This window comes from Scomber scombrus, chromosome 20 (genome assembly GCF_963691925.1).
Source record: "Scomber scombrus chromosome 20, fScoSco1.1, whole genome shotgun sequence".
Taxonomy (NCBI): domain Eukaryota; kingdom Metazoa; phylum Chordata; class Actinopteri; order Scombriformes; family Scombridae; genus Scomber; species Scomber scombrus.
In genome coordinates this window covers 15,857,287-15,877,632 of record NC_084989.1, presented here as the reverse complement: position 1 = coordinate 15,877,632, position 20,346 = coordinate 15,857,287, and the positions used below count along the sequence as shown (strand labels likewise).

Here is a 20,346-nt window from a genome sequence, read left to right as displayed (position 1 = left end):
TAGTCACCTGCATGTAGTCATCTGTAACACAGTACTGACATAATGGCTGTTCAATAGCAGCCACTGGCTTTGACTGAAAACATCCAGCATCCAGCAGCTAGGGATCAGGTTACCTTTTAAGCTATACTGTCATATTTATAGGCTATTAATCCATATTTATATAATATGGTATATGATGGTATGATGTGTATTTCAAAAGCTATTAAGAATGCATCTAGGCAATCTAATGTACAGTATAGTAATGTTTGATATGATTCCTTTATAATACATGATAGCATGCATCTCTGCCTTTTCCCAGTGAGAGTAAGCTGCAGTCAGTGACCCACATCTCAGTGCAATGAACTGCTTAACTCAGACTGTTGTTTTATTCAGTGCACTGTCAACAGACGGGTGAAGAGGAGGAGGGGCGGGAGGTTATACTCACCGGCTCTTGTGATTAGCTGTCAGATCCAGCTTCGCTCTGCCATTGGTTCCCTGCGCTTTCACTCCGGAAATGTTATCTCCGCTTCCCGCGCCATTCGGCGTGCACGCGCAAGACGAACAGGCACGTAACCGCTTGGAGACCGTCTGGAGTGTGTCTGAAATTGATAAAATTGGAGATGGAGTTTTTTTTTCACATCTCTTTGCTCATTTACAAGGAAGCAGACTGTTGGAAACGGGAATTTCCTCTCTCCACCCGAAACGCCTTCGCCTACGAGTCGCTACGCTCGGCCAAAATAATTTGTAGATAAACGCTGTGAAAGTTTTTTTTTCTTCTGCAGTCTATCAGCAGACAGCTCTTTATGCACAGGTAGGTAAGGCAGGCGCCACCACAGCAAGTTGCCTAACATACAGTAGATACTGCAGCATTACAACACTGTCTAATAACGTGTATTTTGTGAATGTTAGCAGTGCCTTTTTGTGTTTAAAAAACGTTTTCCCAGCTTATAATTTAAATTATGTAGCTGTATCGTAACAAACCGCAAGAAGCTTAATAATTGTATGCTGTTACAAATAATGCGTGTGTGGTGTTTTTATACTATATATATTAATATATCTTACACAATTTGATGTGGAGATTTGACCTCATTCACACTACTTCAGGAGGATGCGCAGGTGACGCACCTTTGCTGACGTGATGTTCATTATCCCCACGCCTGCTTAAGATACCTGTTAACTCAGCAGGGGCGTGAACCTGGCTAGTGGGCTCATCACTTCAATTTTTAAATGAAAAAGTACAATTTTTAGCTATCCTACGTGATCAAATTATGATAACAAAACAATATATATTTCAGGCATATATGCAGCATATATGTCTGTGAGTTGATATGTGTAAGGTGAGGTAATATGAATCCAGTGTGAATTGTTTTTTTTTTCTTGTCCTGTCCTTGTTTATGCTCTGCAGGGGACCAGCCTTCAGAGTTCAAGAGGAGTGCACCATCCAGAAGGCAGACTGAAGTAGCTGAGAAAGGTTGGTTGCTGTGTGCACATTGTATATTGAGACAGGAGTTGTTCGTTCACTTTTAGGCTGCATAGGCTAACTAAGAGTTTTAGGATGGAGTGTGTGGTTTATGTCACACTGTGGATTTATTCATTTACACAAAACATTTTCTTGCCACTATTCACCTTAAACTTCCCCTTAAGCAGCTTCAAAGAAATATAAAATATTTTCCACAATGTCTGTCAACTAATCCATAGCTATGATTTAAAAAAATTAAAATAAATAAATAAATACAATTTTTAAATCTCTGAGTTGACCATTACGTCACATGGAGAAGTCTGATTTGTTTCTGCACATTCCCTCAATTTCAGCCTATTTGGTAACCTTTGGCTCTTGATTTGAATCCAGTTCGAACAATGCTTGTTCTCGTGGTTGAAGGGGTTAATCATCTCACTATTTCCTACCCAAATTGATCAACTATTTAAATTCAACGTGCAGATATGGTGAAAAAAGACTTACTATCAAAGATTTGAACAATAAGTCATAGTAAGTTGCATGCCAAAGTGCATGTGTACCTGATCTGCTGCTGCCTCAGGCTTGTCTAGACGCTTTTGCTCTGTCACTGCAGTTGTCTGCAGACAGTGCAGTCATATGACTTGGGGAGCCTTCCTCCCTCCTCCCAGTGTCTGCTCTTTTGGGGCAAGATGGCTGCTACAGCATTGTTGTTAGCCATGACGTATATTGAATTAATGTGATGAGGAAAAACATTGTTTCTCTCAACCACTATGTGTCCGTCTGTTGTTGGGACACTTGGTAGCCATTTTGTCTGATTCATCACTGCCAAAGGCTTCCTGTGAATCACAGCATGTTGTGAACAACCAAAATATCACTGGGGTTGCTTGTTTTTTTAAAATATAACTTGAGCTGTTAAGCCTACATCAATTTGTAGAGTATCTAGAAACTCAAGTAGTTTCTACTGTATTTGTTAGATACACAAATACAGGCACTTACAGCATGTATATCAAAGACTTTATGGTAAACTGCAAGGCGTTTGAAAGAAATTTAAATATAATGTACATCTATCTATAATCTATACACATAACTACTCAACATTTCTCAACATGTTGGGAAGCATATTGGGAACAGTTTAGACACCTAGTGTTTAATGCAATTTAAAATAATGTTTTAATGCTGTGGAAAATGTGAATGGCAACTGTTTAAAATTCAATTTATATTTTATATAATTTCTTATGTTCCGTGGGCTTCAGGCTGATAACTGAATGTTACTGAAAGTAATGTTGTAACTCTGATAAATCTGTGAAATACAGTAGATTGCCTTACTCGACATTTAGGAGGGAAAGTTAATCTGTAATAGGTTTCATTTTAGGTATTATTATCACTTATGTCTCTGTTGATTTAGACTCTATAACGTGCTGCAAGAATACCTAGTGGCATACTTGGTATGCAAGATTCTTTTTACGAGAGATTCAGGATAAACATAATTTAAAGATTAATAGCATTTACTGTCTTAAAGTAAAAGAGTGCTTATTAAAATGTTAACGCTTTTCATATATTCCTCTAAGCAATGTGTGTTTGTTTTTTTTAAAGACTCAGCTGCAATGTTCTTCTCACAGTCCACTTTTTGAGTAGAGGCAAATATAACTCTGGCTACTAAAAGTGCTGCAAGCATCAGTCTGCCATTACAAGTTACTTTCACTCACTGGGTCTGTGATGTTTATCTGTTTGCCATATCAGTGACCAGCCTGGACAGATCTCTTCATTATCACAGACTTAGTGCATACTCGTCTGCTGTCGGGCAGCTCCTTTAGTCTGGTCTTGTCATATTCCTTAATGGTTTTTGAGTGCTTGTTGATAATGTTTTCACTGGAGCGTACAGCCACACTTAAACATGCAGTTTCTTTGCAGGCCTGTCCCAAACCTGATCCAGTGTCTGACTAAAATGATTGGAATTGCAATTAGAAAGGTAAGCAACATGTGTAAAGCAGAGTTTCAGGCCCATATATTTTTATCGCAGTACTTGTTGCAATATCCACTTCTCGTAATAGTTCTAAATTGGCATTTTTTGAAGTTCTGCACAATATATTCAATCAAAATAAGCCTTTTTGAACGTACAATAAGACTTGTTTGCATTATTGTTTGTTTTCTGCTACACAAAACATAAAACGGTCTGTTTTACCATTAAAGAATAAACGAGAGTTTATGATCATCGCTGCTTGCATAAAGATAGCAAACGCAAGCAATGCAAAATCATCACAATTTACGTGGCTCTAATTTCATCTGACATTTTAAAGTTTATTTTATAAAGCCTAAGCTACATAACACTCATTTTTTAAAGAGGTAAACTACTTCAATAATTATTGTTTGTGCCTTAGAAATTGTTTCACTTTTATTTGCGACCACTGCAACATTTTATTTATTTATGTATGTAATTTTTTGACCGCAAATTGAGCCTAAATGTATTTTACGCCAAGGCTACAAACAAATGAAAAAGTAAAGCAAAAATGAAAATGTTGTTTCATGTTTATTTTTCTTCTGTTTTCACAGGAAATCTGTGTTTTCATGCAGCCTGTCATGCATTCATGCCTTCAACGCTGGAGTGTGTTCACCCAAATAGTAAGATCTGTGTTGACCTGTTCATTAAAGCACATTTGGGCACGTTTAAAGTCGAGAAAAGCAATTCTAGGAATGCTTTAAGGTGCTGCAGTGGGAGAATGTGATTGCCTGAGGGAAATATCAGTCTGCTGCACAGGCCAGTATTTACAGTGGTTGAGCTCTGGCTTGCAATGCCAATTCTAGATGATATGATGCTGAGAAATGGCAAATCAAATTCAGTGCTGTCATTCACTCGTCAACAGCAATCATTTTTTATTAACGCTGATTTTTGATCTCTTCATAAGATAATCATGGATATGGATCTCGTAACTTTCACTTGAGGCTTAGCCGGAAAATGCTGATGCAAGAAGGACTCTGGATCTTTATCCTGTTTTTCTATTGGCTCATTGTCTCCACCCACAGTGCAGTCACGAGGTCTAACATCATGATGATGTCTGGAGAAAACAGGCTTTCATCTAGGCTCTAATGCTGCCTGAGCTATACTGAAAAGATTTCTTGGGTTATTTCTGTGCACATACAGAGCAAAATTTGAGCATGTTTCAAAGCATTGCTCTGTACAAAATCAGCACCTGCCATTGTCTGTTGTAAACGGTGGGTTGTTCATCCCACTAGCCTCTGCTGCGTAATGACGCATTGGTGTGGCATATTTTAAATCAAGGCTTTCACTGTATTTTAAGGAGTCTTCTGGCAGTCTGCCAAAACATGGGTCCATTTGCCTCTTCTCTGGTAAGAGCACAACTGCACAGCTGTGACCCTTAACTGGTCCTATCCATCGATAACTCGAAGCCAGCAGCGTCCATTTTAGGTTTCAGGCAGTGGCAAAAGAAGTGAACTGTAGTGTAGCTCGCAGAAAAGGGAATCTGAACTCACAGAACAAATCCAGTTAGGAACCAGGGCTACTTTTGTCGAGTGAACAAACTTTTCAGTGGAACAGAACTGAAATAAATATTGAACCAACGGGCCGATTTGAAAATGTCTACTGTTGAATTGTGGCTTATGATTTATAGATTTAGTTTTTGTGAAATGCTGAGCGAAACAAAATAATTTGGATGATCATTTTGATTTTTATCATAAAATTTTCCTTTTTTATTTTCACAATTTCCACAATATCTTGTGAGCAGTTTTGAGGGAATATTTAATATGATTTACCACAAATGAACAAAAACAAAGACTGAAATAAAATGTTGAAGCAAATTATACCCGTTAATAATATTTTGTAGTGAAATAATATTTACAGTATGAGGTGAAATTAGTTGCGTTTAAATGTAGTATGTGATGCACAGTTTGTGCTATTTATTTTACTGTTTTACGTTACAAAAATGATCCAAGCTGTAAATTAATCAAAAAAAAATCATACAGTGGAGATGAAATTCTGCACGGTGACTGGGAAAATATTTTCAAAAGCGACGAAAACATTTTTTAGGAAGTGTAGTATGTCTCATGTTTGATGATTTGGTTTTGTGATTTGATTATTTCATCAGGTGAATATTAGTTCTCAGTGTAATAAGACTGTTTTGCAGTGTTTATGAAAAAAAATCACATCAAAAGAATACATACACATTAAATAAAATACTGTTTTATTTCAGCGAGTCGCGCATCATAAACATTATTTAACACAAATATATTTCACAGCGATAAATGTCTGGTATCTATTTTGTGTCTAATTTGTAACATCATATGTATATATTTTTAAATGATTTAATATTACAAATATTGTTGGATTATGCGCTGTGCATTTTATTATATATAATATAATGTAATCTAATTATATAGACCTATATTAAATGTAATTAATGTTATTAAATATATTACTCGTTTTGTATATTATGCTCGCTGAGAATTAAGGCAGTTAAAGCGATATAATGCTGTTATTTATATGTTATGTTGCATTAATTGAAAACTTGATATCTTTATAATAAAGTTGCATAGGCTGTAAATGCTCTTTTAAATTAAAGTCAGCCCATTGCAGTAGTTATATAAAAATACTGTATATTGTGATGTAGAACTGCTCACTTGACTCACTGAAAGGTTGAAGTGACCTTTACCCCCTTGAATACTTGTTTTCGTCCACTGTTAAGACCTCATGTGAAAGCCAGACGGTGTTCTAATGCCACGTAACACAACAGTGGCTGTCAGTAACATATTAAGCTGGGCCTCTACTCTTTTGCCACCAAAACACAGAAACCACAGAGAGAGAAAAGGCACTTTGGGTTTATGCATGTGTTGTGGAGCCACGAGGGAAGGAAGCTGGTCGGAATTTACAAACCTACAGATGAATGTCAGATTGTGCATTTTAAGATTTTTTTTTTTTTGCACACTCAAACCTGTTGTCCTTTGCAGATGAAACCAAACAAGTTAATCATTTCCGGTAAACATAATAATTTCAGCTGTAATTTGACTTGAAATCCGAAATTGAATAATAAAGAATATTTGTTCTTATGAAAACTTTAGTTGACCACAAACGCTTTAAACAACTGCATTTACTTCTAATATGATCAGTTATGGTTGAGTATGTTTCTTTAGACTGTAGTCATGACTCGTTATTGGAGTGGGTTATACCAACTCTGACTTCAGTCTTCTGCTGAAACACAATTTCTGGGATGTGAAATTGATCTTGGGTCAACAGTAAGATCTGTTCCTGCAGATGGCATAGCTTTGTTTATCATTAAAACAACCAGAGTCACCACACTGCTTATTGAATGAGATTTTAAATTTGAGGTGCAGCCACAACATCCCAGTCAACACATGAATATTAGATCCTCAGTAGTAAGGTGCACACTGACTGTACTGTAAATGTAATAGAAATTACAACACAGTTGAAACATTATTTTTGTGCTCTGTGAACAGTAAGTTAATAACTTGTTTTCGTTGACTGACGCAGTGTTTGAGTGTGAATTTTTTGTGCGTGCATTTGTTTCCAGTGTTTGTGATCCAGCTGGATGTACACATGCAGCATGTCAGGTTCCCTCTCAGCTGCGTAGCATTGACAGCTTCTGCAACACTTCCTGTTTTCCTTTTGTCTGCAAATCCACCACTGCCTTTTAAATGGAGTGTGCTCATCTATTACACCCTCATAAATGGTACAAAGAAGGCTGTAGGCCTGGGTGACCAGCGTTTGACTGCAGTGCGAGGCTGCATGCCTGCTTAAACTGAACAGCAGCCTGAACAAGTACTTACTTTCTGGGAAGAAACTTTTGGCCTGAGATTTATTTCTGCTCTTTTACTCAAGTTTTAACTTTCACTGAGTTCTCAACACAGCAGAAGTAAACACAGCTCTTGATTTAGGCCTTGAAAAATGAAAAGAAGTAATCCCCCTAGCCTAAGTTATTGTTTTTCAAAAAAAAGAGAAAAATATATAAATATATAACTAGGCATTTAATGTAATTCTTCTTTAGAATAACAGTCTGCATGTTTACTGTAAAAATCATCAAATATATGCATGTTTGGACTGCGATTAATAGCTAAAATATTGTTTATTTTACCCTTTTATGCAGATTCTTACAAAAAATAAACTACAGTTGCCATTGGTCATAATAGGTCTAAATCAGTTACCTGCCTCAGGTCTACCTTGCCCTCTGCAAGGATTTTATACTGCTCAGCTTCATTATGAAAAGGTGAAATAAAAAATGCATATTGTCCTTGTAAACTTGAAGTTACTGCACAGCTTGAACATTACTGAATTTTTGAGCCTTATCGTATTTAGGAGAACAAAAACAATGTGATGATATTAAAGCAGCTAATATTTGTTTACTTTGTACACACTGTAATCAAGGATCCCTTAAATTCGGTTATCAAAAGTATGGCACAACTGAACAAAAGAAAGTCATTGTTCTTTCCAAACTGTTACATAGTGCTCTGCCAGTTCATGTGTTCCAGAGTATTTGTGTGAATACCTAAAGTAAAACAATCTGTAGAAATATCATTTCCGCCCAGCTATGATTTTGCTCCTCTTGACTACAAAAATGTTTGAATGAGAGAATAGATCAACTATAAAGTTGTAAATATTTCTTCCAGACTGACGCCTAGATGAAATTTTGGGTTATAGCAGCAATAACTGTTTTTAATGATGCAACCAGTTTAACACCGTAAAGATCAACAGTTTTGGGCTGGGTCCTGAGTAACTGGGGATAACCCAGGATTAATGTGACTAATGGTTTGGTGTAAATATTATATTCCATGCGCGGCCTTTGTGTGTAAAAGTTATTTCTCTATCGTTCTCATTTCTTTTTGTCGAAGACATATGTAAATAAGTGCACTAACATACCACAACATTTAAATTTCCCCACTTCAGGGGCTTTACTGAAAGTTTCCTTCCAAGTCACACGTGTGAGACTTGAGGGTGTGCTTGCATTTTTCCCTAATTGGGGCTTATTTTTAACATACCTGGAGTACCTGCTTTCACTTTGCCATTTGACCTTTAGTGAATTAAGATGGTAAGGCAGAGTTAAAGCACGTCGACCCTGCGGTACATCATAGCGAGGGGAGGCTGCACCATGACTAATTAGTAAATCTTACTTTTCTCTAAGGTGAAAAAAATGATTTCCTTTGCAGGGAGGGTAAGGGGTTGATGAGTAAATACCCACCTGCACCAAGTTGCAGTAACCTAATAAGTCTCCCTGGACTTTGAAAGTGAATATTTCATATTTCACTGATCTCTAACAGCTTTTCTGCATGTCTCATATTTGAGTCTCCATAAGCCATCTAAGATGTGCAAAGGGGAAATACAGACTGCAGGATCTCTTTCCTGTCACACAATGGCGTGGAAAGGTCAGGCCTAATGAAGTCGGGGGTGTGACCCCTAGTATTCAGTGACTTTGCATGGGCCCCCATCCCACTGCTGCAACCATGCCGGTTAATCCCTTTTTGATCCTAATTGATAGGCATTAACATGATCCTTATCCAGGAGCTGTGTTTTGTCTTCCACAGCCCTTCTCTCTGGGTGTCAGTGACACAAAGTGTGAAAGTGTTAAACCAAATGTGAAATTGATATTTTTCATGTTTGTGTGCTTAATATCTGGCTGTGTTTCTAAACACTCCCTCGAAAGTGCTCAGTGTTCAACGTTTGCCCTTTGAGGCTCTTAACAGGACTTAGCACATGACCTCTTGAATCCGACTGTGATGTGAATGGTACCAGCCCATTTCCAGTTTGTTTTCCTTTGAGTCCTTTCATCTTCATCACTAGGTGATTACTGCCTTTAACTGTTGACTAATTACCCTCCTTAAAATGTATTGACTTTAAGTCAGGGCCCCTGTCACTTTTATTAAAGTGCGGACATTGCATTGTTTCCAAAGTGCAGGTGTTGTAGTAACTGGCTTTTAAAAAAAAAAAACAAAAAAAAAAAAAAACCTGTTTGTTACATCTGCAACATCTAAATTGTTGTCCAATTGTCATGTTTCTGGATGATTTGCTTGAGTTTACACTCTAGCATGTAATGGCTTTTATTAAATAGAGCACATGGTGTTATCTCAATACACTGTGCACTGTTTGTGATTAATTTTAATACATTCCTTCATCATGACATGTCCTCAACTGAATTCAGTCCGAGCAATGACTGAGTGGCACCGATGTTAGAAAAGAATAAATGATATTAAAGTAAAAACTTTTCATGAACCTCTTGTATCTTGACAAACCAGTTGTACAGAAATAGTTTGATTTGTAATGGTATCACATTAAGTCACACATCAGTTAGAAATTAAGAAAGCCTTAGATTATTATTATTTTTTTATCTCTTTGGTGTTTTCTTCAGATATTGTGGTTAACACAATCAGGTTTTGAGCAATATTTGAGCCTCACCCCAGAATCAGTTTGTTTGATCTAAAAATGTTGTGTGTCATGCACAATCACTACTTTTACTTAAAAAATTATTTGAAAAGATTCAACAGGAAATCTTTCAAGTAAACAGTAACTTAATCATGTTCAACTTGAGCTGTGTTCAGTCTTTGAAAGACTGTACTTAGAGTAGTCCAACCTGCCATCGCTGTACAGTAGCTTCAACAATGAATATCATTTATACAGACCTACAGATCACAGTGAATGTCTTTGAACCTGAATGCCTTAGACTCCTGAACATATATTTGTGATTGTTGTTGTAGTAAAAATATCTTTTTCAAAGCAATTTTCATCTTAAAAGACAAAGATAATGTGTTTATAATGCACACTATATGAGAAATTAAAAAATTAAAAAGGTGTAACCCTTGCAATATTATAGGAACTTTTCTTCAGTGTGGACTATACATATGTATTTATCCTAAATGCCTTTTATAATATCTTGTTTATTATGTGGATGGATCGCATTCTTTACAAGACATTTGGACATTTTCAAAAACATTAGATGTTTCTCTTTGCATGTAAGTTAAAATGTTTCCTAGTTTCTGATTTAATTTTTGTTGGTTCATGCTACTGAATGCTGCTGGGCGTTTCCTTTAATATGATTAATTATGTAGGTGAACACTGACATGAAGACTACATAGCTGCTCTGTAATGGCAGGATAACATATCTAGCTATTCCCCTAAACTGATGCTAAGCCACAGACACTTTTGGTGAATTTTGTTTGCTTTCTTAATGATGTCTGAACATTGATTAAGACAGTTTCGTCAAATATTCATGGTTATGTTTAAACCTGCAGGTTTTCAGTCTTTTTAAGGAAACCCATATGTGTGATTTTTTTTTTTTTTTTTTTCTCAGCACATTCAAACCTGCAAAATTGAGAAGCATTTCTTGTGATTGTGCTCAGCAGTGTGCAACAGCCCACTTTAGCTGGAAAATGCCAGGTGTCGTGTTGGTTCTTGTTGGTTTCACACAGTGACTCAAGTCCCTCCCAGGAACACAGTACTCAGGTCTCCATAGGATTGCATGTTATTTCCAGCTTGTTTGTTGCAGTGAATAATGAGTACTCTGTAAGGCCTGATGACATAATTTCGTGATTGCTATGGAGAAATAACTAATTATGGAGCTCCGAAACTACAGATTGGGACTATGCTGGTGTACTCCACTTGACTGGCACCACCTGCCCTCTATATGTCACACTCACTTCACTTCTCCCACAGTGGTGAAACCGAGCTGGTGTCTGCCAGTTATGTGCAACCCCTGCAGACACACATGCAATGAATCTGTAGTGGGTTGGACTTCATAATTCTATTGTTATTTAGATTTTCTTTGCCCATAAATAAATAATCAGCCGTAGATCATGTACAGGATGGAGAGTTTGGTGAAAGAAGGATTCAGTGTTGGCAACCACATGGGAACTAACCTCAGTAGGGAAGAGAGTCAGAGTATTGGAGAGAAAGTTCTGGAAATAATTGTCTCTTTAGGCCGGTGATAGTACTTATGGTTCTCTGGAAAGTACTTGTCAGATGTTGTAACTTGACCTACTGGAACCTATGTTTTCTTGAGTTTGCATCTTGTCTAAACTATTGGTCTAAAACATTTTGGGAATAACATTGAGCTCATTTAGCATAAGTGTGCTCTGCTTTGAGCTCTGGCTATGGTTGTGCATCTCTTTCCTGCGCATTATTTTTTCTCCACACTCCCTGCTTGAGAAACTGGCAGCAGATGTTATGAATATAAAGTAGTACACATACTTCTGTTTTAAGAGCATTGAACAGCACGTTTTAACATTATTGCCTGTATTGCACTGGTAAAGCATGTTCAAGTAAATTAAGAGATTTTCTAAAATTGTCATGAGTTCAGGTGTGTGCGCACTTGAGGTGTCAACCCACAATGTGCAACTGATGCCTACGCATTTACAGCTATATTTTACTTTTGCATGATTCACCAGTATATTTACCAATACATTTTCATCTTGCAGTGTGTTCCCCTCAACAAAACTCTACAGAAAGTCTGACTCTAGCTGCCCTTTTCTGTATTCGCTTCTGGTATACTGGCCTTTATTCTGACTGTTTTTTTTATCAATAATTACAAGGCCAAAGAACATTCTTGAGAAAACAAAGAACAAAGAAAAACAACAGCAGCCACATCAGTTTGTGTGTGTGTATGCTTGAGGTTTGACTCTTAGACTAAAGGTACCAAAGCAGGTTCAAGTGAGCAGAATCATCACAAAGAGCTGGGATAAGAACTGACTGTCCGAGCCATGTTTATGCATGTCAAATCCTCATCTGAATGCAAGTCAATACAGCAGATCTTCAGCATTGTGGAGCAGTTAAGTGTGTCCGTGCCTCATCTTTGAAATGTGTGACTTGTACTTTTTAGCATATATTGAGAAAAAAATTCAGCCCGAATTTTCTACTTGAGCTGTAATGGCAGAACAGCAGGCTGATCACAGCACCTAACCTGCTTCACTTTATTCCATCCATATTGGTTTTATATGTTCTGCTACTACTTAGAAATGACACAGATGAAAAAAATCAGATGTTAAGTACTTGCAGGATGTTGCTGCATCACAGCAGGGATAAGAAGAGCTTGTTGTCATGTTTGAATTAGGTCTTTTTAAGACATTGAAGTCTACAGTAATTTCCACTCCTCTCATGATATAGTTGTCAAATCATACCACTAGACTGTCATTCTCATTCATTCATTTTTGAGAATTGGCTTATTTGACCATTTTTTGTCATGTGCATCATTTATTGTGTAGCCACAGTACTTTTACTTATTTATTCAGTTATTTAACTTCTGTCCTTGTACTCATTAATATAGGGATTAAAAAATAATATTAGGGCTGCAACTAACAATTATTTTCATCATCAATTACTCAGTCAATTAATAAGTCTATAAAATGTCAAAAAAAATTGGAAAATGCCCATTATGAATTCTCAGAGATGACAAATAGTCGCTCATCTTGATGACCAACAGTCATGAATTTTCAGTTTACAATAATATAAAACAAAGAAAAAGCAGGAAATCATAACATTGATGAAGCTGGAAGTTAATGCTCTGCCTTTTTACTTGATAAAAGACTCAAATAATAAAATACCAAAATATTTGCCGATCAAATTCCTGTTGATTGATTAATCGGTAAATTGACTAATCATTTCAACCCTAGAGAATAGAAAAAGTTTTAACCCTGTATTTGATTTATAATAAGTTTTCAAATAAGAGAAAAAATCCAGAACGAAGCAAGAAAAATGAAATTGAAAAGAGGTAAAATACTACCTGTAGAGGGTGAATAGTTAGAAACATTTGATGAGAATTACTGTGTCCACCTGTTAAGTACGTAAAAAGTCTTTATCATGTCAGACAACTGACCAGGAAATACCTTTTATGTTTTACATTTCAAGGAAAGTTAAAAAAGATAATAAAATATCCTTGAAGTTCAATACTTACAATTATAGAATAAGAAAATCTAAATTAAAAAATAATCTATGTGTATGAGTTTCCTTGAATATTCTATATGTCTAATTCTACCAGCAATATGCACATAACACGTGATTCATTAAAAACGTATTTCGTCCATGCAATACTTTTAATTTAGATTTCATGAATCCCCAATATCTACTTTTTAGGATGGTGTTACAGGTCTACCTGAAAACGTGAATACATACATTAATTTAAAACTGCATTCTGCACTTTAGGTGCCAAGGTTGATTATTTGAAGTGTAATCCTTGTGGCTGCAGATATAGATAAGTATACATTTTAAGAGAGGGAAGGGAAGTGGTTCATGGTCCAGGCTTCCCTGTCTTGACTGCTGGATGACATATTTGTTAGATAAACTTTCAGATTTTGAGAATCCTTCGTATCAAATTTGGGTCTAAAAATATTATCCCACCGATTTGTAGCGGTTGAATTATAAAATATGTGCAAACTTATTTGTTAGGTAGTGCAGGTAGTTTTGTTCTCTCACACAGAACTTCTTTGCACCTCACAGATACTTGGTCTGTGCCAGTCAGGAGCTGAATATAGATTTAGATATATTTTTTATCTGCTATCTTTGTTCCAAAATCAGTTTTCATAACAAAGCTGGTAGTCCCATATGAGCAGGCTACTCAATCTAACTTTACTTCTCAGTGCTGCACATTCACCTTTCTCCTGACAAAAGCATTCAACATCAAGGGCAGCATCACCTTTGCCACTAATGAGGTTGTTTATTTACCAAATTTCCTTGTGGACTTAAACTGTGAGAGAAAAACAAGTCATGCATAGCAGAGCATATAATCAGCATTAGCAAAACAGCTCCAAAAGCTCCAAGTTATACGTTTGTGACACTATAACACCATGTAGCTTACCTGAAATGCCTACACGCTGAACATGTAAGCCTTTCAAAAAGGCTGCTGAAGTGAACAGACCACATTATTCCATCCTGAACAAAGTCGTACTAGATTTTAAATTGGACATCATCTTCAAAAGAAAGAAATGAGGAGTTCTCAATTGATGTTTCCTGGGATGAGCACTTAAGGCTTTTATTTAAAATAGATATATAGCTTTTTAATCAGCTACTTTAAATTCATCTCATGTCAGGCTTTCAGAAATGGATGATTATGTCAACAAACCACAGCCACTGACTGATAGCTTTAAAAGTAATGTCACACACACAGCTTTGACAAAGAAGACTGAGCAAAGGTTGAAAACTGACTAAATGACATGTAATATATGTGCAATATATGGGGTTGCAAATACTACCAACTGCTTATCAAGAAAATATGACACACCTTTATATCAGCAAGGCTCATTTACTTACATCAGAGTTAGTTAGTCCATGTATTGGCTTTGTTAGTTGTGTATATGCCTAATGTATGATCTCTTAAATTATTCGGCTTTATCTATTGACTGTTTTGTATTAAAAACTCACAACTATCACATATTTTAGTGTTTTTCTATTAATTTCCATCAAAAATCTAGCCACGTGGTCCACTGTGCAGTTTAAACTGCTGGAGAGCCTCTGGGCATTAATAGTTTGCAATAATAATGATCTATGTGTGGCCCAGCTGAGGGTATATTCTCTGTGTGGTGCACAGCTGAATTCCATTTTTGTTTAAATACGTCAACAATTTGCAGGCCTGCTCATCACAGCCCATGTACACGGCTTTATTTGCTGATGTAGATTGGGTTCCAATCTCTGCGTAAATGTGCGAGGCTTTACTGTATGTTTGCTTATCTGTCCAGCCATCCCATCTATTCAAACAGCGTTCCTTTCATTTAAGGCTGTGTGCTGGCTGGGCTCTTTTTTTTATTTTTTCTGGGACCTTTTCTGTTATTTTCGGACCAGATGGTGAGGGGCACGGAAGCACCTCTTTTGTCCTGGCGCCCCTGTGAAAAGAGTCTTTCCTCCCTAATGTAATCAGTGGCACCGGAAGGGTCCATTTTGGGCTGTGAAAGAAGACAATCGGGTCTGGACACGTCTAGATTACAGAAACGCAGAGTTCATCTTCCGACCCTGCCCCCTCTGACCAAGGCCCTGGCATGGAAGATCCTCATCTTTGATCAGTGGAGGGTGGAGGTGCTGATCCGACCCCACGAGGGCCAAAGGCCACCCCCCCCTTGTCCTGTTTACCCTGCACTTGGCTACTGCTGACACCTCCTTCCGGAAAGAGCCAGGGGGTGGTGGGTTGGTTTGGGCATGGGGGGGATACCATGACCTGTCTAGACACCGTTTCTTGTTGCCCTGGTGTTGCCAAGGGGATATAATGAACTTTGACCTCAAATGTAGTTGGTTAGGAGCAACTTTGGTCATCCAAGGAAGACATTTTTTTTTTTCTTTTTAATTTTCAGGGTTGGGGGTGGGGAAATGAGGCAGTATGGATGTGACCCACATAATACACAATCTGCTTTGAGGGAACACAAGCATGAATTTGCTGGCAAAGTTTTTTTTAATTTTTTAATTTTTTTTATTATAATAGTGTGACATTTTCAGTTAGATTACAGCACAACTGGGCAGTTGGGAAAGATACAGTACTGCTGACTAATGCGATTGCTTTTGACTGATACGACCTTTATGAGAATTTAGTGTTTGCTTTAGTTATCTGATCCTACGATGACACTCTTTGAAGGAGGACTGATTTTATTTTTTAATTTGTGACATGATGTAGCTCCTACGTTGATGCTGTTTTTGATTCACGATTGTTTTTTCGAATTTGATAAAATTTTGGACCTTTCCTTTCTCATATGCAGTAAGTAATCTTTAAATTTGAAATAATGCTATAAATTTTATCTTAAATACTGTATTTAACATGCAATTTGTAGGGGGAAAAAAGAAAAATATTCTTATTTTGAGTCTGTATTCTTTGTAGACTCTTTTTGAGCTAGTCTTATGTTAAAATGTTGATCCAAAATCAGTTTTACATCTTGGATGTGCATAATCACGTGATTTATTTATTTGTTTTCTATTTTTAAAATTATTTTATTTGTCAGTATATGAAGTAACGTATGCCAAATTCTTCTGCTATTCTCTATATTCAGTCTTAACCAGTACTAATACACAGCATGTGCCTACATAATTAAAGTTAGAAGATGGTAAAATATTAGGGATTTGCAAGAATAGTGCAGTGCTGATTAATAAAAAAACAAGTGAAGAAACCAACATGACGTACAGTTTTGAAGAGTATTTTGAATTTAAGCATTTGATTTGGGACCTTTCCTTCTCCATAGTCTAGATATCTAAAAAGGTTCTTGCAAATAATTTGGTTGAAGTTTTCTCTGGTTGTTTTCACATGGTCAGAATAGTGTAATTAGTATGATTTCACTCTCAGAGAAATGTTTCACCGAGCAAACGGAGACATATTGTTGACATCATTCTGATTTATCACATTTAGTATATATCGTCCTTTACCTACAGTCCTCGGTTTTGGCCTGAATCACAACATAGCCGAATGTGTGAACTGGCTTTGATGTTGGGGCTGTTCCTCTGGAGTGGGTGTAGTGATTCCACCATCATGGCCGCCACTACAAACCCCGCCCTCTTGCCTGCCACTCAGGAACAGTTAAAATGGCAGCATGCAGCAAAATGAGTGAGAGGGAGAAAGGGAGAGACGCCCACCAACATGAGCTAAGGCTCGGTCGACTGAGCCATTGCTCGCCTTGTTTGCCAACTCAAACAGATAATTATTATTTGTGTCTAGTCGTCTGAATACGATATGATACAAAGAAGTGTGGACAGGTAGAAAGTGCTGAAACCATTGAGGGGTTAACCTCTTTTGTCACTGCTTCAACCAAAATCAGTAGTTTACAATAGTCCGCTATTTTCAACCCCAATTTGTCCAAATATAGAACCTGATTTTCTATATATTCTTATTTTATAAGACTGAGTTGAAAAAAATGTAAATTCATCCGAACCTCATTAGCGAAACCTTGGGTGCACTATTTTTATAGTTACAAATGCGGCCAAACAGAGATCATCTATGCTAAATATGCTTTTTGGGATTCAGTGTGACCCTCACTACAATGTAATGGAAAGTGCTAACGTTTTTTGAACTCTTCACCCGTCTCTGTGGTGGGCTGCCATTTTATTCTCCAAATTATCGGGTGTAGCTTGGCGCAATGGGAACGAGCGATTACCACAAAATTCTCTGCACTGTGGCTTCATGATGTAAAAACGAGCTAGATTATTCACACACTATATGTTTCTTGGTCATATTATTATCTTAGTTGCGGTTGTCGGCGTTGGCCACAGTATCATTTGTATTCTGAAGTGGTACAGTACAATATTTCAGTGAATGTATTCATTTTTAATGTAGAAAGAACAAAGTGCTATGATCAGTGATCATTGAAGCCCTTTGCTCTTAGTCAAACAGCCTCATACATGTGCTTATTATGTCATCTAATACCAATTAAAGCCTATACGCTACCCAACCCAATGCTGTTTCAATGAGCTGGAGAACCATTTAAAATGGCTCACAGAGCGTAGATGTGGGTATCCAGTCTCAATAAACCATTGTAAATGAAGTATTACACCAGCCATTTTAAACCTTTTGCAGGCATAACTGCTACTTTATAACATCTCTAGTGCATGGCATTTCACATCCAAACTGCAGTGTGGAGAATTTTAAGGTAAATATCCAAATCATCTATTTTTAGGTTTACGAAATCACACTAAATGACATTTTTGTTATTGGCTCTTGGTGTGAATCTCTTCTTTCCCCCTTCTGCAGTGTAGAGAGCTGGTGCTGGACTAGGAGGAAGATGTCATGCTAAGGATGGGTTTTGGTGATGATGTTGATGCAGCATCGAGCTCTCACTTTGTGCCTCTGTCAGCTATGATGCGTAACCACAGAGTGAGTGACAGGCCAGTCCCCGGGGAGAGCAGGGGGCCTGAGGTGAGTCAGATGTATCCTTGACCCTGTCTAGCAGTGTGTCAGCAAACAACACAAACTCTGTAAAGAAGGCCAGCAATGGCATGACTGTATATTGTACATCTTCATTTAGTATGTAGAAGAAGACTGTAGGAATCATTTTTTAAGAAACACAACCACCTTGACAGTTTGTGTTTAAGGGACTTGGTTTTCATTGCATATACTCCCTCAATTTATGAATAATGAAATGATAATGCAGCATATTACATTACAGCTGATACCTTTGCTCGCATCTGTATTTCCAACAGAGTCTTTGCTTTGTGATATTGTTAAGAGCCTGTCTAAAACATTAACTCAATTTTGCTTTATATTCAATGAAAAATGTTTACTTCGGTGAAATACAGATCAAGCAAAAATGCTCAATGTCAGAACTTTGAAAAAAGATGCAGTAAAGTTTACGTCTGTGTCAGCCTGTGGAGTCAGGACTTGTTTTTAAAGATATTTCTTATATTTTAAGATGCAAAGCTGTCAAAGTGGTGCAGAAAGAGATAACCACCAATATTAAATAACTGAAAATTCCAAGCTTGGATTTAAGAAAACCTTTATTAGAACACCTACAGTACATGATATGTGGCCAAACAACTGAAGAATAACCTGTGTTTAGTGAAACAATAACTGAAGGTAATCTAACTTCACAGATAATGTAATATGTAATTAGAGTTGCTTGATAAACTGACTGGCTGATCAGTGCTAAATCAAACTTTCATCCAACCCAAATGATGAAGAAATGTGTGGAGAAAGTGTGAATTGCAACTTAACATCAGTCTTACTTTCGCATTACTTGGCTTATTTTGATTTGCTTTAAAATCCATACGACATGGAAATTAAGACGTGAAAACGTCCTCCATATTGCTCAAACTATAGTCTGATTACAGGTGCTATCATTATGAAACAAGTGGTTGATTAATCAATTGTCTAGTCAGTCAACATAAACGAACACAAATTCTGATAATTAGTGAATGGTTTATGTCATTTAGCAAGTGAAAATGCCAAATGGTTCCTGTTTTCAGCTTCTGAACTGAGGATTTTCTGTTTTTCTTTGTTTTACATCATGGAAACACTTCAAATCCCTTAATTTAGTGTTTATAAGCAGTATACAAACATTTAATGAATGGTTTATAACCCTATAACACACTATAATATAGTTGTAAGCAGATATATGTTTATCAATGCATTTGTATAAACAGATAATTAATGATAATATAGTAGAACACAGTTACAATAATATAAAATATGTGTTCATTAGAGAAGGTATAATTGATGACAAATATTCTGCATTAATAAACACCTAAATGTCTTTATCTGCTTATAACTATATTAGTTTGTTATGAAGATGCATTCAATTTTTATATAGTTTATAAATGCTAAATAAGGAGATGTAAAGAAAGGTTTTACTTAAATCATTATGAATTGAATTTATGGATTTTGTGGTATAGTCCACACAAAAGAAGCTATTTCTAACATCGCCTTGGTCCCTGTGAAATCATTATGGGCATTTTTTCTCAAATTTATGCCATTTTATAGACTAAACAAAAAATCAATTAATGGGAGATGTTACCAACAGATACATTGAGAATAAAAATAATTGTGAATTGGAGCCCTAATTGTCTTCAGCATGAACATAAAGTTATAAATAACCAAAATCTGTAGATGCTTCATAGGCTAAAATAAACATTAATTGTTCTGCTCTGTGAAATATATCTGCTTCCACCTTCCAAAAAGATAAAATATCAGTATATGATGTTGAAAGTTAGTTTTTTTTATAGTATTTGTTGTTTGATCTGTTGTCCTTGTGTCTGTGTTCAGTCTCAGTGTAGCAGTAAGCTATTTTACCAAAGCCGTAGTCAGTGTTATATCAAAAGCATTCTGTAAAAAATCATGATTGAACTCAAAATGTAACTGAAATAATTGATGCAACCTGTGTCATCATTTGAACGTAAGCCAATTCTTTATGAACAGATATTTCTTATGATGTTTGCTCATCCTTGTTTCTCCTTTTTTTGCCACAAAGTAAATAAACAAACAAAAAAAGAAAAAGAAAACTTTGTCATA

General features: G+C 36.5%; 1 long non-coding RNA gene across 1 annotated transcript; it reads left to right on the top strand.

Annotated features, from left to right (window-relative positions):
* The first annotated feature begins 536 nt into the window (after nt 1-536).
* LOC134002528 (uncharacterized) lies at nt 537-20,290 on the top strand. Its single transcript, XR_009927609.1, has 5 exons — nt 537-790; nt 1,385-1,450; nt 3,347-3,404; nt 3,986-4,054; nt 18,094-20,290. It is a non-coding gene; the product is annotated as an uncharacterized LOC134002528 (long non-coding RNA).
* The last annotated feature ends 56 nt before the right edge of the window (nt 20,291-20,346 follow it).